Source organism: Notolepis coatsorum (genome assembly GCF_963971535.1).
Source record: "Notolepis coatsorum genome assembly, chromosome: 10".
NCBI lineage: Eukaryota > Metazoa > Chordata > Actinopteri > Aulopiformes > Paralepididae > Notolepis > Notolepis coatsorum.
The window spans coordinates 66,138,324-66,164,378 of NC_140174.1; positions in this window are offsets into that span (position 1 = coordinate 66,138,324).

Here is a 26,055-nt window from a genome sequence, read left to right on the forward strand (position 1 = left end):
AATGTACAATACTTCCTCTCGTTGTCACGCAGCTTCCTACTGAAGAAGGCCAGAGGCTGCCAGGCGCCAGCCACCCACTGCTCGCACACCGCACCTACTGCATAATCGGAGGCATCGGTGGTGAGGGCTATAGGAGCAGCAGGAGATGGGTGTGCCAGCATGGCAGCATTGGCAAGGGCAGCCTTAGAGCCCTCAAATGCCTGGACCCGCTCCGGGGACCAGCCCATGTCATCGTTGGCTCTCTTCCCCTTCAACGCCTCGTACAGAGGTCTCATCAGGTGAGCCGCATGGGCTATAAACCTATTGTAAAAATTAACCATCCCCAGGAACTCCTGGAGAGGTTTGATGGTGAGGGGGCGGGGGAAAGCAGCAATTGCCTCCACCTTGGCGGGTAGAGGAACAGCCCCCTGGGAAGAGACATGGTGGCCCAGGAAATCCATGGCCGGCAGGCCAAACTGACATTTGGCCGGGTTCACGATCAGCCCATGCTCGTTGAGCCGCTCGAACAGTTGACGGAGATGTCCCCGATGCTCCTCCACCGATGCACTGGCTACCAGGATGTCGTCCAGATAAATAAACAAAAATGACTTGCAGCACAGAGTCCATCAGCCGCTGGAATGTTTGCGCTGCCCCTTTAAGGCCGAATGGCAGTCTTGGGCACGTCGAGCGGATGGACCGGTACCTGGTGGTAGCCACGCACTAAATCTATTTTAGAAAAAATGGTGGCGCCCGCCAGGTGGGCAGAGAAATCCTGGACATGTGGCACTGGGTACCGGTCATGAGTGGTGATGTTATTTAGGCGACGGAAATCACCACACGGACGCCACTTCCCGTCCGCCTTGGGGACCATGTGTAGTGGGGAGGCCCAAGGACTGTTGGACCGGCACACAATGCCGAGCCGTTCCATTGTGGCAAACTCCTCCCTGGCTATTGCCAGTTTAGCAGCATCCAGGCGGCACGCCCGTGCATAAACTGGCGGGCCCACCGTTGGGATGTAATGTTCCACCCCATGCTTGGCGACAGAGGCAGAGAAAGTGGGGACAGTCAGAGCAGGAAACTCAGCGAGGAGGCGCTGGTACATATCGCCTGTGGCGAGCATATTGGCCAGGGCAGGCGGCCCCGGCCCCCCCAGTGTGCAGGGGTATGTGTCAAAGGACACAGAGCCAATCAGCCTACGGTTCGCAACGTCCACTAACAGTCTGTGAGCACACAAAAAATCCGCGCCCAGTATAGGCACCGACACTGAAGCAATAATAAATTCCCAGCTAAACCGCTGTCCATGTAAACACATAGTCACGTACCTGGTACCAAACGTACGGATGGAAGTCCCATTAGCCGCGTCCAGGGGTGGTCCATGTCCGTCTCCCAAGGCGTCCGTGGCCGACGCAGGCAGGATGCTCCTCTGGGCGCCAGAATCCACCAACAGATGCCTTCCAGACAACATGTCCTCGATAAACAACAGCTCGTTGATATTGACGCCAGCGCTCATAGCCGCTAACGAGCGCCGGCTCTCGCGTTTCCCTGGTTACCAAAGGTGCATGGTGGAACACAGCTCTTCGCTTTGTTGCCAAAACGGCGATGATAATAACAAAGCCCTCTATCATCCCTCTGCGTCTGATCCCTGCGATCAGCCACCCGATCAGACACAGCAGCCACACAGTACTGACGGGAGGCCAGTAGTATTCTGTCCGCCTCCTCTGCCAATCCCCGGTAATCCTTGGTGCGCACGAGAGGCGAGCTGGCCAGAACCGTGCGGAGTCGGGAGTTGACGCAGGAACAGCTGCACAAAAATAAATGTAGCGTCACCTGAACCAAGCAGTGCTAGCATGTTCTCCATCAGTTCTGTTGGTTTACTGTCCCCCAATCCGTTGAGGGACAATAGGCGCTCTGCGCGCTCCGCATCTGACAGCTGGAAAATGCGCAACAGCTGTTCTCTGAGCGTGTCGTATTTGCCGGCTGCTGGAAGCTCTCTCAGGCATCCCATCAGCCGGCATGTAGTGGAGGAATCCAATGCCGCGACAACATGATAATATTTCGTCTCATCCGACGTTATTCCGCGGAGGTGAAATTGTGCCTCGATGTGCTGAAACCACGGGGCCGGGTCATGCTGCCAAAACTCTGGCAACTTGACTGTAGCTGCATACACTGCGGGAACCACAGCCTGTGGATTCTCGTTATTGCTCATATTTCACACGTCAGGGTCACCACTGTGGAAGTGAATCAATGAGACGAGCAGACGGAGTATCGAGTCTCTGAACTTTACTTCCAAACAAATCCAACAGAACCAAGGTACAGCCACACCCTTAAGTCAACTCCCTCCTGTCACTCAATCAGTGTCCATTCTGAAGTGAGACACCTCCATCTAGTGTCCACCACAATAGTCACTTTATTTGAAGAGTCAAAACTGTTCTCTTGGCTTTGTTTTGTTCATAGTAGTAACGCTCATGTCATGATAAATCTGGTTGGGTCAAAACTACAGGAATATACATAATTTTTTTTTTTTATTATAATACAATAAATATATATTATCACTTATCGGTATCGACCTTGAGGAGCAGAAAGTTATCGGTATCGGGGTCAAAAAATCAATATCGTGCACCCCTAATATTAATTGAGGGGCAGATTTGCAGTGATGGAGAATAGAAAGAGGCTACATTTTATTTGAAACGCAAGGCTTGCTGCGGGCGACTCATGTAATCCTTGGGGGCTACCTGGTGCCCGCGGCACAAAACCCCAAGAGGGCGCGCAACTCCACCTAATAACGTCAGCATCAATAATAACATACAACACATTAAATAGCTTACATACCTCCCCCCCTCCAAAAAGAAACATCCTTGTTTCATAACACAGATAACAGCATAAACACAACAACCCAATATCACAACAAAGGACCTGTGACAGGTGCGCACCCCAACTGTTCCCCAAAACAAAACCCCAAGTGGGCGCGCAACTCCACCTAATAACGTCAGCATCAATAATAACATACAACACATTAAATAGCTTACATACCTCCCCCCTCCAAAAAGAAACATCCTTGTTTCATAACACAGATAACAGCATAAACACAACAACCCAATATCACAACAAAGGACCTGTGACAGGTGCGCGCCCCCAACTGTTCCCCAAAACAAAACCCCAAGTGGGCGCGCAACTCCACCTAATAACGTCAGCATCAATAATAACATAGGACACATTAACAGGTTCAGCGCCAGAGGTCGCTGTGGGCGTATGGCTGTGTGTGCCAGCGCTTTGTTCAATGGGGATAAATGCCGGTGTTTTCAGTGCTAAAACTATATTATATTAAATATTATAGCTATGGATCTAATGACATAGTCGATTGTCATTGAGTTTCTTCTGGTCCAGATGCAAAAAACAGAATTTTCATCCATACATTTCCATTGTATACTGTGGTGAATATGAGTATAGTTTTAGAGTGATTCTGTGTAATCCCAGGAAACGCCGCCAAACAGCGTTTTACTGCATTTCATTATAAATCGTGCCATTCCTCGCCTGGATCAATAATCAATCTGAAATCAATGCTAGATTATCGGTATTATGTTTCATCATGCATGTATGAAAGGGTGGGGGGGGGGTCGTTTTTCTATGCTTCGATCACCACCAACGGAATATGCTACACAGTACATTACAGAGACACGGGGAAAGAATGATCGGATCAACGCAAGATTGATAACATATAGTCCTTACCTTACCTTACAATATGATGTATTGCAAAAAGGATAATCCAATTATCTGATTGCCATTCCAAATACTGATCGCGATCGTGTTTCCAACGTAATCCAGCATTGAACATGAACGGGCGGGGGGCCCGAGCCTCGTCGATGCATCTGTTATAAGTGATTGTCTTGCCAGAGTATTTAGAATGCCACATCGTTTTCAAATGGAGTGCAATAGCGGCAGCAAGGCATTAGGCGGCGGTATTGGACATTTGCGATCTCAGACCCATTCCCAATGATAACATCAGGCTGGATGGATGAATTATGAAGCGAAATATCAAATAAAAGAAATAACGATGAAAGACACGACTTTTCTCGGGTTTGGCGCCCAACGTTCGGCGAGTTAACCCGAAATATGTCTGTTCTGGCGTCCAATGTGTTAAATAGCTTACAATAACAATGGAAGGGATAACATTCTATCAGTCGCCTGGCAAAAATCGACTGCCACGTGCATTGGATTTAAGAGCTTCCTTCTCCCTCATTTCGGGTTTATTTTTCCCTTACTGATATTTGCCAACCACGCTGTCAGGTGCAGACTGCTCCGCGAGCAAACTGCGCTGGAGCAAATCAGGAGCAAATTGCACGACTATGGGCTAGTATCTCATCTGCACAATATCCTTAGTGAATGGCTCGCAAAGATGGAGCAGATACCGCACGCTAAAACTCCCATGATGCAACACTGAACAGCACGTGAAGTCCTTCATTCCGACAGCCATCCGACTTTATAACGCATCACTGTGCCTCACTGCATCACTGAGCTCAGGGTGACAGTACAATCTGGCATAATCTCCCTGGACTTTTACTTTTAAATCGACATTTTACAATTTTACACTTATTACTGTACATTTACTGTATATTTTTTCTGTAAATTTTAGAATGTATATACATATCAGAATGCACTGTATATCCCGGACTGTATTTTATTCTTTATTCTTGTTTTTATTCGTATTTGTGACTTTTGTTTTTGACTACCTGTTTACTGTTACTGGAGCAATCTGTAGTGTTGAATTTTCCTATGGATAAATAACGTATTTCTATTCTATTCTATTCTATTCTATTTTATTTGTCATGTCACAGTTTTTATATTTATTATTATTAATTTGTATTGTTTTATTGTATTATCATTGTCATTCATTTTATAAATGTAGTTAGAGTTGTAGGTTGTTTTTAGCGATATGATACACAAACTGTGGTCCAAATTAATCTGAGACCCTAATCAGGACGTGGGAACAAACGGCAAGAAGGTCCTGGGTTCAAACCCCGACGGAGGGCTTTCCTGTGTGACGTTTGCTTCTTTTCCCCATGTTCGCATGGGTTTCTCCCACACCATAAACAGACATGATTGATTGATTGATTAAAACTTTATTAACAGATTGCAGAATGGGTACAGTACAGCTCAATACATACAATTGTTAAGGGGATGCAGACCAGAGAAAGACTTTCATCTTGTTTACATCAGGGTCCCCCATTTTCAATTCATCATAACATATATGACACACACGACATACAGATAGACAGTACTGCTACATCTATACATTTATGTCATACCAGATTTGCAAATACTGTACTGTTTGTGATACAAAAAGAGTCCAGAAAAGAGAGTATATACATTTGACGTAGAAACTGTACATTGGAGGAGGTTGGGTAGGTGGGGTGGGGTTGGGTGGGGGGGGGGCCTGTACATTGGAGGTGGTGGGGGGGGGGGGTTGGGTAGGGGGTGGGTGGGTGGGTGACACTGTACACTGTACAAGCAAAACTGTACATTGGAATATTGACAAAGCCATACTTGGTCATTTACTGTACATTGGAGGGAGTTGGGTTAGGACATTTGCAGGGGCCAGTTTCGAATTGCAGTCTCCCGTAGGTGTTTTTTGAAAGTGGGTAGTGATTCACATTCCTTTACAGCTTTGGGTAGGGCGTTCCACATTGATGTGGCATAATTGCGAAACGTGTTTAGTCCCTTGTTTGAGCCGAATCTGGGTTTAACATGATTTGTGGAGCTCCGTCTGGTGTTGTGATCGTGGTATTCACTGACCTTTGGGAAGTATTTTGACATGTACATGGGTACCTTGGTCGTGTTGTGGCGATAAGAAAGTAGTGAGCCAGAGACGTAGGTCGAGTTGAGTACTTTACTTATCCTGCACATAGCATTTACAATAACAACAACCCGTCACCGGGAACCGGAAGTGGCATTTAACCTTTCCCCTAACCTAACCAGTACAACCCACACTCTTAAAGGCACAAGCCCACCTTGGTGAATGTCTCTTAATATAGGTCACCACACAGGCCCCCCCAGAATTCACCAAAACAAAAACTGCAACTAATTAATAGCCAGTGATCAGTCCATCAATGAACAGATTACAGCATGAAATAGTCAACATGGAGGGGGACGAATCAAGCGGCCGAACCGACTGCGCTTAACCAGAGGGGGATTAAGGGAGAGAAGTGGGACCAGCGGCCGGGCCACGGAAGGGGCCAAGGCCGAAACAGAGGACGGGGCAGGGGTCTGAGCCGAAACCGGGGGGCGCACCCGCCGCAGGGGTAGGGCCAACTGAACTGGTTCGTCCTTGTCCAAGTGGGCAGGCTTAAGACGGTCTATAGTGACCCGCTCCGGCCTGCCCCCCATGTCCACAACAAAGTTTTTAGTGCCTGCCTCCAGGACACGGAAAGGCCCGTCATAAGGGGGCTTCAGCGGGGTCCGATGGCTGTCGTGCCGGATGAACACATATTTGGCCAATGGCAGGTCCCTGGGGATGTAGGACTGGGGAAGGCAGTGGTGGGATGTTGGAATGGGAATAAGGGCATCTGCAACACCCCGGGACACTGTTCGATGGGAGGCGACGGACCAGGAAGCTGTGGCCTCCGGAAGAAACTCCCCAGGGACCCGCAGCGGCTGGCCGTACACCAGCTCGGCGGACGAGGCCTGGAGGTCCTCTTTGGGGGCAGAACGAAGACCAAGCAAAACCCACGGGAGGCGGTCAACCCAGTTGCCATCCGTAAGGGCAGCCCGAAGAGCGGCCTTCATGTCCCTATAGAACCGCTCGCAAAGCCCGTTGCCCTGCGGGTTGTACGCCGTAGTGCGGTGGATCTTCACCCCCAGGTGCTCTGCAACTGCAGTCCAGAGCTCCGAAGTGAACTGGGGGCCCCTGTCGCTTGTGATGTCCCCCGGTGTGCCAAAACGGGCCACCCAGCAGCCGATGAAAGCCCGGGCCACCTCCGCTGCCGTAGTGGAGGACAGTGGAACAGCCTCCGGCCACCTGGTGGTCCTGTCCACCATGGTGAGGAGGTGAGTATATCCGCGGGAGGGGGGCAGGGGGCCCACCAGGTCCACATTCACGTGATCAAACCGCCTCTCCGGCACTATAAACGGTGCCAAAGGGGCTTTGGTATGGCGGTGCAACTTGGCGCGCTGGCACGCCACACATGAGCCAGCCCAGGTCCTAACATCCTTCCGGAGGCCAGGCCACACAAACTTGATCCCCACCAGCTTAGTCGAGGCCTTCACACCTGGGTGGGAAAGGCCGTGGATCATGTTAAAAACCCGGCGCCGCCAGGCCGTAGGCACCATAGGGCGCGGTTGGCCAGTGGAGATGTCGCAGAGGAGAGTGGCATTAGCTGTATCGAACACCACATCCTCCAGCTGCAGTGCAGTAGGGCCTGTCCGGTAGGCCTGAATGTCTGAGTCTGTGGCTTGGTCTGCCGCCATGGCGGCATAATCGAGTCCCAAGTGGACGGACCCGATGACCGCCCTAGAGAGGCAGTCGGCGACAAAGTTGTCCTTGCCCGCCACGTGCTGAATGTCCGTGGTTAACTCGGAGATCGCCGATAGCTGCCGTTGCTGACGTCCCGACCACGGCTCCGAGGTCTTGGCCATGGAGAACGTCAGCGGCTTGTGGTCCACAAAGGCAGTGAACTGGCAGCCTTCCAACAGGAATCTAAAGTGCCTAGTGGCGAGGAACAGACCCAGCATTTCCCTGTCGAAAGTACTGTACTTACGCTCGTTGTCGCGGAGCTGTTTGCTAAAAAAGGCCAGTGGCTGCCAGGCCCCGCCCACCCTCTGCTTGCACACCGCCCCCACTGCATAGTCAGAGGCGTCTGTCGTGAGGGCGACCGGGACAGTGGGAGAGGGGTGCGCCAGCAGAGCAGCGTTGGCTAGCGCGGTCTTGGCAGCCCCAAAAGCGCTGTCCATCCCCGAGGACCAGTCTATCTCGTCCTTGGGCACCTTGCCCCGCAGGGCCTCGTACAAGGGGCGCATGAGGTGGGCAGCATGGGGAAGGAACCGGTTGTAAAAGTTCACCATGCCCAGGAACTCCTGTAGAGACCGTACGGTGCGGGGGCGAGGAAAACTGGCAACGGCCTCCACCCTGGCGGGGAGTGGGGTGGCTCCCTGTGGAGCGACGTGGTGTCCGAGGAAGGTGATGGAGGACTGCCCGAACTGGCACTTGGTCGGGTTGACGATGAGGCCGTGTTTACTGAGCCGCTCAAACAGCTGCTGGAGGTGTGTCATGTGCTCCTCTATGGATGCACTGGCTACAAGAATGTCATCCAAATACACAAACAAAAATGGCATGTCCTGGAGCACAGAGTCCATCAGCCGCTGAAACGTCCGAAAGGCATTCTTAGGAACTCAAAAAGTCCAAAGGCTGTAATGACAGCTGTTTTGGGCACGTCCCGTGGATGGACCGGCACCTGGTGGTACCCGCGCACCAGGTCCACCTTGGAGAAGATGACGGCCCCCGCCAGGTGGGTAGAGAAGTCCTGTATGTGCGGGACAGGGTACCGGTCGGGGGTTGTGGCGTTATTAAGGCGACGGAAATCGCCGCAGGGGCGCCAACCCTTGCCAGCTTTTGTAACCATATGTAATGGAGAAGCCCACGGGCTGTTCGAGCGGCGCACAATGCCAAGTCGCTCCATGGTGGAAAACTCCCCCCTGGCGATTGCCAGCTTGGCTGAGTCGAGACGCCGAGCCCGGGCATAGACTGGGGGGCCTTCGGTGGTAATATGGTGTTCCACCCCATGTTTAGCCACTGCAGATGAGAACGTGGGTGTGGTGAGGTCAGGGAACCCGGCGAGCAGGCGTTCATACGGGTCCCCGGTGGCAAGTGTGTTCAACAGGCAGAGAGCTCCGCCCCCCCCAACCGCCCCAAGTGTGCAGGGGTAAGAGGAAAAAGAGAGGGCATCGATCAAGCGACAGTTTTTCACATCTACCAACAGACTGAAGGCACAGAGGAAGTCTGCTCCCAGGAGCGGCATGGACACCGCAGCCATCACAAAACCCCAGCCGAAACGGCGGCCCCCAAAACACACCCCACATACCTGGTGCCGTAAGTACGTATGGGCGTACCGTTCGCTGCGTCCATCTGGGGCCCGTGTCTGCCGTCCATGGTGTCCACGCCCTGTGCCGGCAGGATGCTGCGTTGTGCGCCCGAGTCCACCAGCAGCCGCCGGCCGGACAAGGAGTCAGTGATGAACAACAGCTTGCAGTCATGGCCGGCACCCACAGCCACTAATGAACGCCGGCCCTGGCGTTTCCCTGCCCCTTGAAGCTGCATGGCTTGCGACACTGCTTGACCCTGTCCCCAAACCTGGCATGGTAATAACAGAGCCCGTCGTCGGGTTGGCGTTGGGCTGTCACCGCAGCCGCGGTGTCTGTATAAGCATCCAGTGGTGGGGCTGAGGTGCCCTGGTGGGGCAGCAGTGCATGGACAAACTGCTGCTGCCTGTTGGCCAGGAAAACCCTGTCTGCTTCTGCAGCCAGGCCGCGATAGTCTTTGGTGGAGGAGAGGAGGGAACTGGCCAGTGTCGTGCGCACAGGCACTGGAAGCTGCCGTAGAAAAATGTGCGTGAACAGAAAGGAGGGATCTGCTGATCCCAGCACAGCCAGCATCTTCTCCATCAAATCTGATGGTTTGCCGTCACCGAGGCCGTTGAGGGACAGCAGGCGGTCCGCTTTCTCTAACTCTGACAGTTCATACAGCTTCAGAACGAATGTCTTTAGCGCATTGTACTTGTCAGCTGCCGGCGGATCCTCCAACAGCATCATCGCCTGTGCCGTCATCGAAGCATCCAACGCCGCCACCACATGGAAGTATTTGGTTATGTCCTGCATTATTCCTCTCAGCTGGAATTGGGCTTCGATGTGTTGAAACCACGGCCGGGGATTATGCTGCCAAAAGTCGGGCAACTTGACGGTCGCAGCGTAAATGTTCGCTTGTAACATATTAGCGTCGTTAGCATTCGGCGCGGATGCTTGCGGTTGCGCGAAGCCGTTGTCTTGAGACATAATGCTAATGTTGTTTAACATTAACAAATGTTCTTCACAGGGTCACCAATGTGGCGATAAGAAAGTAGTGAGCCAGAGACGTAGGTCGAGTTGAGTACTTTACTTATCCTGCACATAGCATTTACAATAACAACAACCCGTCACCCGGAACCGGAAGTGGCATTTAACCTTTCCCTTAACCAGTACAACCCACACTCTTAAAGGCACAAGCCCACCTTGGTGAATGTCTCTTAATATGGGTCACCACAGTGTAGTGTATCTTGTAGACCAGGCCCATTGCATGTTGCTGTACTCTGTCGTCTACTCTAAGCCATCCTAGGTTGTCAAGGTGGGCAGGGGTGAGGTGGGTTCTAGGAGTAAGGTCAAGTAGTAGTCTGACCAGTTTGTTTTGAGATGTTTGTAATTTAGTTTTTTAGCGCCTTTGAGGTGCTTTGGTACCATGAGGTGCAAGCATAGTTGTAACTGAGGGGTACAATTCCCTGACTGTATTACTAGATATGATACTTACTACCACTACCTTTGCACTTAATATTCGGCCACCCAGTACACGGCATAAATATATTATGATGAACACTGTCACGTAGATGAAACGGATCCAACACAAATGTACGAATTAGAAATAGGTATTTATTTCTACACAGCGATGGTGTGTAGAGCAAGCACTTAATCAAATCAATCACATTTATGAATGGAAATTAGTATGCACTTTTATGGCAAGAGTATTCGTCGGTATATCAATAGAGAATGTCCAATCTCTGAAGGCGCAGGTGGTACATATACGACCTGGAATAGTTTAAGGAATAACAGCAATGATACTTTAATGATTATATACTGGACACACTAGGGGGGTTTAATCCGGTCGCTTGTAAGCCGACAGGAGTAGGAAGGGGGGGGGTAGAATCCGGCTGCCTCATCCGGCCAAGGGTATCCCAGGTGAACCCACTGTAGTGCCGTTCAATGCGCCGGCGATCCTTGGACCACAGATGAAAGCAGGTGGACTCTTTGTGGGCCGGCGTCATCCGGTCCACGGAGGAGAGACGTGAAGCGACCTCGTCTTGCAGAGCGTCTCCTCACCTTGCGTCCTCTCCAGGGGGGGGGGTTCCAACACACGGCAGTGTCGGGGGTCTTTATCCATGGAATAATCAAAGTATACAAAGCATAATCCGTGCCTGGGAAGGCGGGCTGTCGTCGGCAGAATAATCCGGTATACAGGTCCACTCGCTCGTCGGCTCTGGGGCTCCTCGGGTGCAGCTTCACGTGGGGTCAACCACCCTGGATAAGCAGCCAGTTCTCTGCCCGAAACGATGGGGTACTGACTACGGTAGTATTCTCACCGCACGAAGCACTATATATTAACAGACTATTATTAGCTTAATAGACTACGTCCAACTCGACGATATAGTGCCAAATATGACTATTCAAATATTAATATACACGATGTCTCAATACCGATGGTAGGCGAACTTGGCCTTACTCCCACACGTGGCATCGCGGGGAGGCTTTACGTCTGTGACTCTATTGGAGGGTAAGAAACTGGACTGAAAAAGGAAGTCCTACTTTAGTAGCGCAGTATATATACGCACTATGAACAAATAGTCCCATTAGTGGTGCGGTAGTCAGATTCCTACGCGGAACTAGGACTTGTTCGTACATGTGGAGCGGTACGTTTGAACTGGGTCTGAGGGGTATGGCAGCCTGGCACCAAGGTCTCGACCAATAGTAGAATGGAGACTATTATGGGATGTTCAGTAGGCTAGAATGGATATTCAATGCATATTGTACAAGGAATATACAAGGGATATCAGGGAATATTAGAGAATATACAAATACAATTAAATATATATATATAAATAAATATATATATTCGGTTTAATCTGGCCCTTCACAACAGCCACCCCCTGATTGGTCCCAGACCTAATCAGTTAAACAGAGACAGATTAATCGCGTTGTCTATTTACACATAAGGGTTTGCTGTAGGGGTCAGTCAACTTCACAAAGTCATAGGGTTATAGGGTCATGGTCATCATCGATTGTGTCTGGGAGTCGGGGCAGTTCTATGAGCCTCGCCACGGGACGGGTGTAAGTGCGACCCTGGACGAGCACTTCAGCTGCTCGGACCTTGCCGTCGGTACCGGTGATCACTTTGCTTACGCGGCCGGCCGGCCACATAGCTCTGGGCAGTGATTGATCAATAATCATGACGACTGTTCCTTCTGTCAAATTGTCTCTCTGGGCTCGCTGCAGTAGAAGCAATTCTGCTTCCTCGTAGTTAGCTGCTGACATATCAGCGGGGGACTTGCACTCCGGGTGGTACCGCAGGAATGTTCTTTGTTGTGCACTCTCTATGGACGTGCAATCGTCTATGTTAGGGTCGGTGGAGGCTACGGTGCTCAATCCACAGAACACAGACTTCTTATTTTCCACCTCCTCTGGACTTGCTTCCCTCGGGATAGGCATGGGCCACTGTCCTTCCGGGAGTCTTAGGAATGCGGGGCCGTCACTGTAGACATTGCGACGGGTGAGGTCATCCAGGGGGATCCCCCGGGTGATGACGTCAGCTGGGTTCTGTTTTGTATCAACGTAGCGCCACTCTGTTTCTCCGGTTAACTCTTCGGTTAAGTCTTGAATCTCGGTGACTCTGACTCCCACGAAGACTTTGTACTTGCATGAGTCCGATTTGATCCAGGCGAGTACTGTCGTGGAATCTGACCACAGGATTGTTCTAGACACCGGTATGGTGAGCTCACGTTGGATGAGCGTGGCTAGGTGCGCTCCGGCTAGGGCTGCGCAGAGCTCTAGACGTGGGATAGATTGTTGCTTGCGTGGGGCTATTCTCGAGCGGGCGAGGACAAATGCTGTGTAGATCTCTCCCCCCTTCTCTTGGGCCCGCAAGTAGGCTACTGATCCGTATGCGACCTCTGAGGCGTCACTGAAGACGTGTAAGTCCATTTTACATGTCTCTGGCCTCACCGTGGGTGGGAAGTAGCTTCGGCGCATATTAACGCCTGGGAGTGAGTGGAGCTCCATCTCCCACTCTCTCCAGGTGGATTTAAGGTGTGCGGGAATGGGGTCGTCCCAGCCCTGGTCCTTGTCCCACAATGCTCGTACAATCATTTTTGCCCTGGTGGTGTACGGTAGAATACATCCTAGCGGGTCATATTGTCGGGCGAGTGTTGTGTACACACTCCGTCTGGTGGTCGGCGCCGCCGCCGGCCTTCCCTGCTCCGTAGTCAGGGGCTTGTGTCTGTAGTGAAGCGAATCTGTTTTGAATCGCCACACCAATCCCAGGGTCATCTCCTGGGCTTCTCCCGGGATTGTAGCCATCCAGGTCTCGCTGCTGGCTGCCTTGTCCTCGGAGGAGAGGCTGCGCAGTACTTGCGGATCGCTGCTGGCCCACTGCCTGAGATCAAAGCCGCCTTTGATCAATGAGGCGCGGAGTTTAATCAGGAGAGCCTCGGCTTCTTCTTGGGTTGAAAGGCTTTGTAGACAGTTGTCTACGTAGAAGCTGTTCTTTACGCTGTGTCGGACCTCTTCGTCCGCTGCTGGGTCCTCTGCTACATGTTTCTGTAGTGCAAATGTAGCACAGCAGGGGCTGCACGTCGTTCCGAAGGGGAGGACTTCCCATTGGTAGATGGCTGGGTGCTCATCTCCTGGCTTCTCTCTCCATAGGAACCGTAACAGGGGCTTGTCCGCCTCTACTAATCTCACCTGCAGGAACATTCCTTTAATGTCCCCGCTGATGGCCACCTTTTCCTGGCGGAAGCGGAGTAGAACGCCGAGTAGGGAGGGGCCGAGTGTGGGACCGGGCAGTAACTCTTTATTCAGATTTTGGGATCCGATCTGGTAGCTGCAGTTAAATACTATGCGGTCTTTACCGTTGTGATGGACCTTGTGGTGAGGCACGTACCACGATTCAGTGGTCTGGTCAGCCTCTTTAATGTCCATCTTTGTGACGTGTCCCGCTGTGATGAGCTTCTCAATCTCAGCGCGGTATACACGCTCTTGGGCGGGGTTCTTGGCTAAGCGCCGCTCCGTGTTCAGCAGGTACCGTTCTGTGGCGTCTGTCTTGGCGTGGAAAGTAGGCATTCCTTCTCGCCGCAGGAGTGGCGTGGCGTATCTCAACACGCCGTTGACCGGGACTCTCTTGGTCCCTGTCTCGAGGAGGTGAATGGCGTAAATGTCATCTTTAGAGCGAATGTCTTTCTTTCCGTTCTTAAAGGGCATTTGTTCCAAGGTCCATAGCCGCTCTACGTGTTGCAGGAGTGCGGTTTCTCCCTCTGTGACTCGGGAGTGGAGACATCTAGTGGCTGTACTTCGGTTGAGAGATTTGGCGAGCGGGCCTTGGAGAGTCCATCCCAAACGGGTCTCGACTGCTGCAGGACAGCCTCGGGGTCCGGTATGAACCCGGTCTATCGGGACAATGAGGTCTGCATGGTCGGAGCCTATCAACAGGGTCGGCATAGCATTGTCTATGAGCGGGATCGGTAACTTGCGCAGATGTGCATATTTCTCCATCAGCTTGGCGACGGGGTATGTGTACCGCGACAGTCCTATTTCTTGGCTGGTGAAAGCGTCTGTAATCTGGTACCGTCGCTCAGGCTGGCCGCTTGCTGCAATAGAGAATGAGACATTCTCGCCCTTTATCGTCTTCAAATCTCGTCTTATTGTCCGAATTGTCATTTGGGTTTCGCTTCCCCGCAGCCCTAGCTGGGCCGCAGCGGAGGCGAGCAGCAGGGTCTTCTCTGACCCGTCATCGAGGACGGCGTAAGTGTCCAGGACTTTATTCTGGTAGCTTAGTGTCACACGCACTACTTTTAGGAGTACTCGGGCTCCACTGCTGCTGGCGGGATCGATGTACATGACGCTCGCTTTGCTGCTGGATGGTGCGGGTGAAGGGCGCCGTCTGTTACTGTCGTGAAGTATGTCCAGATGGGCTCCATCGCACTTGGTGCACCTTTTCTTTAAGCGGCATTCGGCTGCCATGTGTGAGCGCGCACAGCGAAAACAGCGCTTGTTGGACTTTATCCATTGACTTGCTTCCTCCGCGTTCAGCTTGGGGAAGGAGTCACATTGCGCTAGCCAGTGTTCTTTCTCACAGTAGGGGCACACTATCTTCCACTTCTCCGTTCTGGAGGGGGTACTGTGGCTCCTGCTGCTCGGTACTGACTCCGATTGGTGCATCACAGTCACCGATCTTCTTCCATCATTTAGTCGTCTGGTTCCTTCTCTGGAGCCAGGGGTGCTCCGTCCGAATGTATCTAGCCGTAGGCTGCTGACTTCTCTCGCCAGGAAGTCTGCTAGATCGAGGAGGTTCGGTTCGGGGCCATTCGGGTCTCGGTGGTCCCTCTGTCGCCTAAAACGCTCCTGTCGAGCGGGCGGCAGCTTCTCCAAGATCCTTTCCACATTTGAGTTGGCGTAAAGTTCATGCCTCCCCTTCTCTCTCTGCGCTCCCAACATCCCTACCAGGGACTGCACTCTGATGGACAGGTCGTCCAGTGCTCGATTGTCTATTGCTGGGGGTAAGCGGTCGATGTGTCGGATCTCCTGGATCACGTAATCCCATATGCGCCCATACCTCTGGTCCAATGCTACCAGCGCTGCTGTGTATGGGGTGGTGGAAGTCGCGTAGGCGAGCGCTATATTATGTGCGCGGGGTACCTTTAAGTGCTTCAGTAGGATGGCGTATTTATGGCGTTCATCCAATACATCCACCAACATGGTCTCCAGACACATGCGGAGTTCCGTATACTGGGCCCGGTTCTCTTGGGTGAAGTCGGGTACCATAGGCGTGCCAATGTATGACGCTGACTGTGGATACATCGGCGAGCGTTGGGGGAGAGGCCTCCTAGGCGAGTCTCCTCCCGCTCCTTGGTATGGGCTGGTACCGGCAGTGTACCATGGCCCGCTTGTCCAGGTGCTGTTCCTCGGTGCGGGTCGTGCGTCGTGCTCACCCGTGTATAGAGTCGGGGGTCTGTAGCGCAGCTCCGCGGGAGTATAGCCTGGGCTCTACCGGACCAGGAGGTCCGGTAGAGTACTGTGCTGTCGTCGGGCGTGGTTCTCCTCCTCTTCCTCTTCGTCTTCAGTTAGGTCATCCAGTGCTTGTAGTCTCTGGTTTAGCCTCTCCACAGGATATGCTGCTCCTTCCCGGTTGCTAGGTCTCGCTTGGACCGGTGGGGGGAGGTGGTCTGTGGGGGGTATAGACCTCGTCTGTTGGTCAAGTTCAGGGTTGTTTACTCGGCTAGGGGATGCCGCCCTGGAGGTGTGTCTAGACGAGTTCCTGGAGCCTCTGGCGGAGGGAGAGGGTGTTGTCCGTCTGATCAGCTGTTCTATTAGTTGCGCTTGCTGTCTGTCGCGCTCTGCGTCCCGTAGAGCACCAGCAGCTGCTCGCTGGCTGTCTGCTCGGTCTCGGGCCACATTCTCTTCTCTCTGAATGCGTCTTAGTTCTAGACGTATATGCTCTTCTTCGCTCCGCTGCTGGATCTGCAGTCGGTCGCGTTCAGCAGCGGCGTTCAGGCTGATGAGGAAGGCCTGCTGTAGGGTCCTCTCTGCCTCGCTGGGAGAAGGCGGTTGTATAGGGGAGCCTTCCCTCGGGGTACTCCTTGCGGAGCCTTGGAGCTCTATCTCCACGGTGCTCTCCCCGTCTTCTTCCGTGCCGAGTTCTCTCTCGGTAGCGTTGTATTCCTCCCGGGACTCATCGGGGACTACTTCTTCAGTACTGGCGGGGTGTGAAGTCATGTCTGGTTCCCACTGGTCCCCACCGTGAACTTGGTCAGTTACATTAGAGCCCGTAGGGGCCTCTATGGTCGGGGTAGTCTGGGCGTTGGGGTTAGACATACTTTTACTTTCTAGTTTTACCGCGTTTACTGTTAGTAGAAGACTAGGTTGTTGACTGACAGCGTAGGCCTCTAAGTACTGAGGGAGCCGTCGTTCGCGCTGCGGGCGTTGGTTAGGAGGATCGTTTCGTGGAGTGTTCATCATAGGCCATTTCAATATTAATAACACTATATTAATATTACACTAATTACCCTCCGGCTCGAAGGACCAATTGTAACTGAGGGGTACAATTCCCTGACTGTATTACTAGATATGATACTTACTACCACTACCTTTGTACTTAATATTCGGCCACCCAGTACACGGCATAAATATATTATGATGAACACTGTCACGTAGATGAAACGGATCCAACACAAATGTACGAATTAGAAATAGGTCTTTATTTCTACACAGCGATGGTGTGTAGAGCAAGCACTTAATCAAATCAATCACATTTATGAATGGAAATTAGTATGCACTTTTATGGCAAGAGTATTCGTCGGTATATCAATAGAGAATGTCCAATCTCTGAAGGCGCAGGTGGTACATATACGACCTGGAATAGTTTAAGGAATAACAGCAATGATACTTTAATGATTATATACTGGACACACTAGGGGGGGTTAATCCGGTCGCTTGTAAGCCGACAGGAGTAGGAAGGGGGGGGGTAGAATCCGGCTGCCTCATCCGGCCAAGGGTATCCCAGGTGAACCCACTGTAGTGCCGTTCAATGCGCCGGCGATCCTTGGACCACAGATGAAAGCAGGTGGACTCTTTGTGGGCCGGCGTCATCCGGTCCACGGAGGAGAGACGTGAAGCGACCTCGTCTTGCAGAGCGTCTCCTCACCTTGCGTCCTCTCCAGGGGGGGGGGGTTCCAACACACGGCAGTGTCGGGGGTCTTTATCCATGGAATAATCAAAGTATACAAAGCATAATCCGTGCCTGGGAAGGCGGGCTGTCGTCGGCAGAATAATCCGGTATACAGGTCCACTCGCTCGTCGGCTCTGGGGCTCCTCGGGTGCAGCTTCACGTGGGGTCAACCACCCTGGATAAGCAGCCAGTTCTCTGCCCGAAACGATGGGGTACTGACTACGGTAGTATTCTCACCGCACGAAGCACTATATATTAACAGACTATTATTAGCTTAATAGACTACGTCCAACTCGACGATATAGTGCCAAATATGACTATTCAAATATTAATATACACGATGTCTCAATACCGATGGTAGGCGAACTTGGCCTTACTCCCACACGTGGCGTCGCGGGGAGGCTTTACGTCTGTGACTCTATTGGAGGGTAAGAAACTGGACTGAAAAAGGAAGTCCTACTTTAGTAGCGCAGTATATATACGCACTATGAACAAATAGTCCCATTAGTGGTGCGGTAGTCAGATTCCTACGCGGAACTAGGACTTGTTCGTACATGTGGAGCGGTACGTTTGAACTGGGTCTGAGGGGTATGGCAGCCTGGCACCAAGGTCTCGACCAATAGTAGAATGGAGACTATTATGGGATGTTCAGTAGGCTAGAATGGATATTCAATGCATATTGTACAAGGAATATACAAGGGATATCAGGGAATATTAGAGAATATACAAATACAATTAAATATATATATATAAATAAATATATATATTCGGTTTAATCTGGCCCTTCACAACAATAGTCGTAGTACCCTTGAATGAGTGCTCCTGCCAGAGTCTTCAGGGTCAGGAGAGGAGATCCGGTACAAGAATCAAGTTCGTTGGTTGACTTTTTTTATTACATTGGATGTCATTTTGTCACAGGAAATATGAGCCTCTAGGATGGAACCCAGGTAGGTAATTTCATCTTTCCTTGTAACAATATTGTCACCCACTATAACTGAGAAGCCGTCGGTCTTGCTGAGTTTGTTATTTTAACCGAAGAGTATGGACTCTGTTTTGCCCATGTGTAATGATAGTTTGTTATCAGCGAGCCATATGCAGATTTTGCCTAGTTCCGAGCTGAGGGTTTTTTCAACCTGTAACTTGTTCTTGTCAGAGACCAGCAGGGCTGAGTCGTCCGCAAACAGGAACAAGATGCAGTCAAAAGCTGACGACATGTCATTTGCATAAATTAGGAACAGTAGCGGTCCTAGTATGCTTCCTTGTGGAACACCACAGTTCACTGGGAGGGGGAGGGTAGGGTACCGTTTACCTCTACCATCTGTTCTCTCCCCTCCAGGTAGGATTGCATCCAGCTCACTGATAGACTATCAAAACCAATTGCTTTTAGCTTGTCAATCAGAATGGTGTGATTGACAGTGTCGAAGGCCTTTTGTAGGTCCAGCATGACCATGCCGCAGTATTTGCCCGCGTCCACCTCTTGTTTGATGTGGTCGTTCAAATAGATAATAATTTTTTTCCGCAAGGTACTTTTCGACCTGTTCCTATACTATTTTCTCCATGACTTTCGAGATGGAGGTAAGGGTAGAAACAGGGCGGTAGTTGCCTGGGTCTAATTTGCTGCCCTTTTTGTGCAGGGGTGTTACTCTCGCAATTTTGAAGTCCTTGGGGACGTGTCCCTGTTTTATGGAGAGGTTTATTATGTGTGTGATGACTGGGGTGATGGCGGCTGCTGAGTCTCTGAGGAATTTGGAGGGGATGTTGTCATGGCCAGTGGCCTTGTTCGGTTGGAGGGCGCTCAGTTTTTTGAGTACGTCATCTGTTGTTACCATTTCCAGTTTGAAGTCGTCTTTGTGGACCCGTAGGTTCTTGTAGTATGCAACTATGTGTTCTACCCATGCACGCTATGAACATACTCATGTCATGTCCTTGACCAGGAACTGGCATTACAACTGGGGGTTGGTCTGTGGCTGCCCACTGCTAGGTAATTGGTCGTAAGGGATTTTCCTTTAGTTAATTTGTTCTTTTTTATGCTGAATACGTTATTTCTCATAAGTCATTACTAGAGAGTGACAACATAATATTCACAAATATGCTTTGGCTTTTGGATAATAATGTGGGAAACAACATTTCAGATCTGTCCATTAAATAGACTAAACAGTACATTACATGACTTTTATGCAACTAAGAATGTCTTTAGGCAAGGATTGTCCTAGGATTATCATAAACAACTTGAGGCAACCAGTCCACGGAAGTGTAATTATGTGAAGATGCCTGTTCTGTATGAAATGGTCTGGTTGACTCTGTTGGCTGAAATTGAAGGAATATTTCCTCCAACAACATTAGCCAGAAGGTTGTTTTTCCACTCAAGGATGAAATAAAGCCTAATCTGATTAGTGTATGTGTGTGTATTTATTTATGTGAGTGTATGTGCTTGCTGTATGCATGTGTGTGTGTGTGTGTGTGTGTGCGTGTGCGTGTGTGTGTGTGTGTGTGTGTGTGTGTGTGTGTGTGTGTGTGTGTGTGTGTGTGTGTGTGTGTGTGCAATTAGTCAGGCTCCATTGCTCTTCAGGGTGAGCATACCTCCTAGCAATCCCCTGACAGACTGAAACACACACAGCAAGCACATGTACACACCCAATTGTTAATTCATATATGCATACACTCCAGTCACCCGAACAACTGCCTCTTTGAACTGCTGCGGTCAGGCAAGCGATACCGGAGTCTCAAGGCGAGCACAGAAAGACTCAGAAGAAGCTTCTATCCCCAGGCCATCAGGCTGCTAAACGAACAATGAACACTACACAACAACAACCATCAAACGCACATAGCACACACATCCACACGCACACACTCACTTTAAACAAACACACTGTAGCACCCACTCCACACACTTTATAGCACACACCCACTTTAAACAAACACACTGTAGCACCCACTCCCCACACTTTATATTTATTGATGAAGGATTGCACTACAACTCGTACACCTTACTGTAAATTGTACCTAAATTGTACCTCATCCCATTTCTGCTTTGCACTATATAGTACTGTACATTAGTACACTGCATAGTATTGTATATTATATGGTAACTCAGTTACGTCTATTCTGCATCGAACATTGTACATATGTCTATACTGAACACTGTGACCTCATTTTCTACTTCTAAATTACATGCTATACTATGTTATTTGATACTATCTTGTCTAGCACATTCTCTGGAGCGTAACAGTAAGAAGCATTTTGTATGAAAGTATTCTGTACTTCTGTATGACAACTATTAAAGAAACTTGAAACTTGAAACTTGAACCTAAGTACACACACACATATCACTCTCACACACACACACACACACACACACACACACACACACACACACACACACACACACACACACACACACACACACACACACACACACACACACACACACACACACACACACACACACACACACACACACACACAGGGGCGGACCTTCCTACAGGCGATATAGGCGGTCGCCTAGATTCATCAACGGGGGGCGTTACTCAGGCGGAGGTAAACATAATGCGTGGAGAAAGGCTTAGCAAGCGTCAGCGTGCGAGCGCACACACACGCACTGTATACGTTTGAAATGAATCGTTCCAGCAAAGTAGGCTTCTATTATTCAAATTAATTGTTTTAATGGGTATCATAGTAATAAGTCCTACTGTAGAACAGGGGCGTATCTAGACCCAGTACTTCAGTAGGGCACAGAAGGGCACCAAAAACCATGAAGCGTGAGCGCGTAGCGCGACCGCGAGAAAAATTTGGCCGGTTTTGGCCGGTTTGTGGGCGAAAATGGGTGGATTTTGTAAAAAAAAAATTTAAACTTTATTTCGGTTTTAGGGTTAGGTTAGGGTTATGTTATTTAATTATTTGGGGGAGCCAGCCCCCCAAACTCCTGAAATGCATAGAAATCTATGAAATAAATAAAACAATCTGACATTTATATTAAAAAGAGCTAGCCCCCCAAACCCCTAAAATACATAGAAATCTATGCATTTTGGAACAGTTACTATATATAGTCAAGAAAGCATTTAGTCATACTTAAAGTTTAAAGTGCTTTACTTGCATTGAACATTGCATTGAACATTGAACATTGAGGAGACATCATTAGAAAGCACAATGTATGTTTCCATAGTTACGCAGATTACACACAATTGTACATCTCCGCTGAACCAAATTATCACACAGCTATAAACTCAATTTCCGCCTGTCTCTTAGCAATAAACAAATGGATGACGAACAACTTCCTAAAATTAAATGAGGGCAAAACTGAAATCCTACTAGTCGGTCCTATGACAAAAAGAGAAATGTTACAGAGCAATATGGGGCAACTTACTCCTTGGATCAAACCCAAAGTTACAAGTAAATAACCTACACTGGCTTCCGGTAACTTTTAGAATTGATTTCAAGGGCCTCCTCCTTATATACAAAGTATAAACATTGCGATCATCTACTATTGAAGGTTCCAAGCCACAGTCTAAAGAAAATCGGGGATGCAGCCTTTGCTAACTATGCACCAAAGTTATGGAACACACTACCTATGGACATTAGGGAAGCTAGATCTCTTAGTATTTTCAGAAATAAGCTAAAAACGTACCTCTTCACCATAGCCTTCTAATACACCCCGCTGTTGATTGTACTGTAGCACTATTTTACTCTGGCCATTCTATTGCATAATTTTACTATCTATTCTACTATTCTATTATTGCACTGTATTATTGGTGTGCAAACCAGTCAACTTACAAAAAAGAGCCTGTTGGAGGATTTCAACAAGATAAATGCGACAACATTGCAAAATATTTCACTATAATATTTCAAAGTGAAGTAACAAATATTATAATAATTATTTGATCATGTTAAATGATCTTTTGATCATGTTAAAAAAGAGAAAATAAAAAACATTTGTAAAAAAAAAAAAAAAAAATTAATCAGTGGGGCACAGATGATCATCAGTAGGGCACGTGCCCTACTGATAGTGGTCTAAATATGCCGATGCTGTAGAACATGACATATTATTAGCATGACATCTGATTTATTAATGCCAATACTGGACGACAAGCGCAATTGGCCCTTGATAAGTGTAAACTATGGATTAGTCAGTAACAGTTCATGTTGGACAGCTCAATGTGTTAGTGTGGCTGCATGTGAATCCTGTCATCCCAGGTTCAAATATCTCGGTTAGTTTTTTTTCTTTTTTGTAACGTTAATTCATTTATCCACTCTGGTTGGATGGTGTATTGTACTTGTGCTGTATAATGACAATACATTTGAATTGGATCTCGTCTTGAGATCGCTACCTGTTGAGTGGATCAGCATGGTGCAAACCGTGCAATGCCTACGTCCAAAGCTGTTTTATATAGGGCACATAATCATTTCGCCACTGTCGTGTTCTAGTCGATTTGTCATTTCCTGAACCTAGAAATGTTCTTTCCTATGAAGTTTTTTTGTTGATTTGTATTGATATGGGTACCTAGAACAATTTTTGCTTGGTTGCCCAAAGGGCAACTCTGGGAATTTGCATAATCAGGAAAGGTATCACGCTGTAGTGTCGTTTCTTATGACTATGGATGTACTATGAGGGGTTGCAAGAAAAACACAACGCACAAGAGAAAGAGAGATGAAGGAGATGAGGAGATGAGATTGGCTGATTGCCAGAATCCTACATACTGTAACTGCTCTGGTGAAGATAGCTGCTGCAATCCATACACGAAATGTAACCCAGGATGTTGGGGAAGAGAGTTTTGATGAGGGTGCCGATCAGGAGGGCGAGGACCTGCATACAGATATTTAATTTAGTTGCGAAAGATAAAGATGATTGTCTTATTGCATAATTTCACACTTTTATATTTCTGAATACCAGTTTTTGTGACATGTTAATGACAGTTCTCACACAAAGAAAACATGAATAAAGTGAATCATGAATGTTCATTAAGTTGTTGTTTCTATTCATTGTCCACCCAGAAGTCAATTTTAACATTGACCTGACCTTTAGCGTGTGAGATTGACCTGCAAAAAAAAAAAAATAACATCAGAAATGGATTATACACACATGAAAAAAAAGGTATTCTAGGACAAGCGGGTCAAAAGTAAAAAAAGTTTAGATGGCGTTCGGCGGGCATCTATGATTATGCAAATTCCCAGAGTTGCCCAAAGTTGCCATTTGGGCAACCAAGCTAAAATTGTTCTAGGTCCCCATATTAATACAAATCAACTAAATAACTTCATAGGAAAGAACATTTCTAGGTTTAGTATTGAACAGATAGAAACGTCAAATTGACTGTTCATATGGTTGTGATCCACTCATCAGGTAGCGATTTCAAAATGAGAGTTGTTTCAAATGTATTGTCATTATACAGCACAATACACCATCCACCCAGAGTGGATAAATGAATTAACGTTACAAAAGAAATTCAGATTTTAGCGAAGAGATTTGAACCTGAGACAACAAACCTAAGGATTCACATGCAACCACACTAACCCATTGAGCTAAACATTCCAACATGAACTCCCAGATAGCAAAAGATTTGTGAATCAATGTTGAAATAGGGTTAGGCAGAAATATTGAATCCATGTTGAAGCCTGACATCTAAATTATACAAATCGTTGTCTATGACTTACATGTTGAATCAACGTTAGGTTTCAACCATAACTGATACTATATCAATGTTGATTCAACCATCATCTAAATGGTCATCTACATGCACATTTTAGTTGATTTTATATTGAATCAATGTTAGGCATCAATGTTTATTCAACCATAATCTAAATGGTAATCTACTTGTACATTTGTAACTTGTAACTTGTAACTTGTACATCTACTTGTAACTTGTAAAGTTAAGGAATCAATACTGATTAATGTACATTTTACATTAAAATATTGCTGCTGATATGTATACATCATAACATTACATGTTTTTTTCCTGCTGTTAAACACGCTATTGTTGGCAGACGGTGTATTAGTGGTTGTTCAAAATTCTTATATGACCATATTTCCAAAAATGTGTGAACAAAAATGACAACATGGCTTTAATATAAAAATTATTTTTTTTCTTTCAAGAGGGTCTCATCATACTTCCACAGTGACCAGTTAACCTTTTACACAAACATTAAATAACAGACCTTATAACAGACCTTTCATTAACAATACTATATATAGCCACTGCCAGAATAGTGACACACGTATCGTGTGTGGTGAGCACACGGATTCATGCACAGCGAAGACAAGATTGCGTTGTCTCAATCATTTTAACTATAAATGTATGAGCTCAAAGTATGAGCTCATTGACTGAAAAGTCCAACAAAAAGCATCAATTGTCAAATAATATTGATCACATTAACTAGACTAGATGTTTTTGAGGAAATTAGAAAGGGAACAACAACTTAACCCTTGTGTCTGATCAGATTCTTATTTGTTTGATAACTTTGCAGTGATTATGTTTGTAGCCAATATAATATGTGGCATAATCTTTTAATTATCTTGTATTTTTTTTTTACTCTCTTTCATAAAATGTTTATTCAACTTCAGCCCGATCATAACCACCACATATTGTTTTTTTTGTCATATTTAACAACTCTTTTCAGAAAAGTGGGAGTATTTCATTACAAAATAAATATAAAAAATGGTTATGATCAGGGCTGAAGTTGAATAAAATATTTATGGAAAAGAAAGTGGGAAATTATTTCAACATAATCTTTTTATGGAGTTTTTCAATTTAGTCCCCTAATAAGAGTATAATACTTTAGTTTTCAGACACAAGGGTTAAATAACAATGGCAGAGGATTTGAATTTAAACACAGTGGAGCTCAGATGATCTGTCCGGAAAAGTATGTTTCTTAGGGGTGTAACGGTACGCGGATACGTACTGTACCGCCTCAATGTGGTCCTCCGGTACAGTACGCGCTGTGCACCGAGCGATTGCAACGGTATGGAACCTTTTTTTGCGGAACTTAAATCCCCCTGGCCCTAATATAACGTGCACAACTAACCGGATGTTGTTTGTTCATTCCACGCAGCGCGCAGCTACACTGAACGAGAGCTGTAATTCAGCATAGCATATTAGCCTTAGTATGGCGAGTCAATACTACTAATTAATAGCGAGATGCTGCTTGAATGCAACGTTGCATTCAAGCAGCATCTCGCTATTAATGCAGACCGGGCCAAAGCAATAACAAACGCCATAGGTGTTTTTATAGCAGCAGATCTGCGACCATACTCAGTTGTCCCTGTTGCGTTCACGCAGCATCTCGCTATTAATGCAGACCGTGCCAAAGCAATAACAAACGCCATAGGTGTTTTTATAGCAGCAGATCTGCGACCATACTCC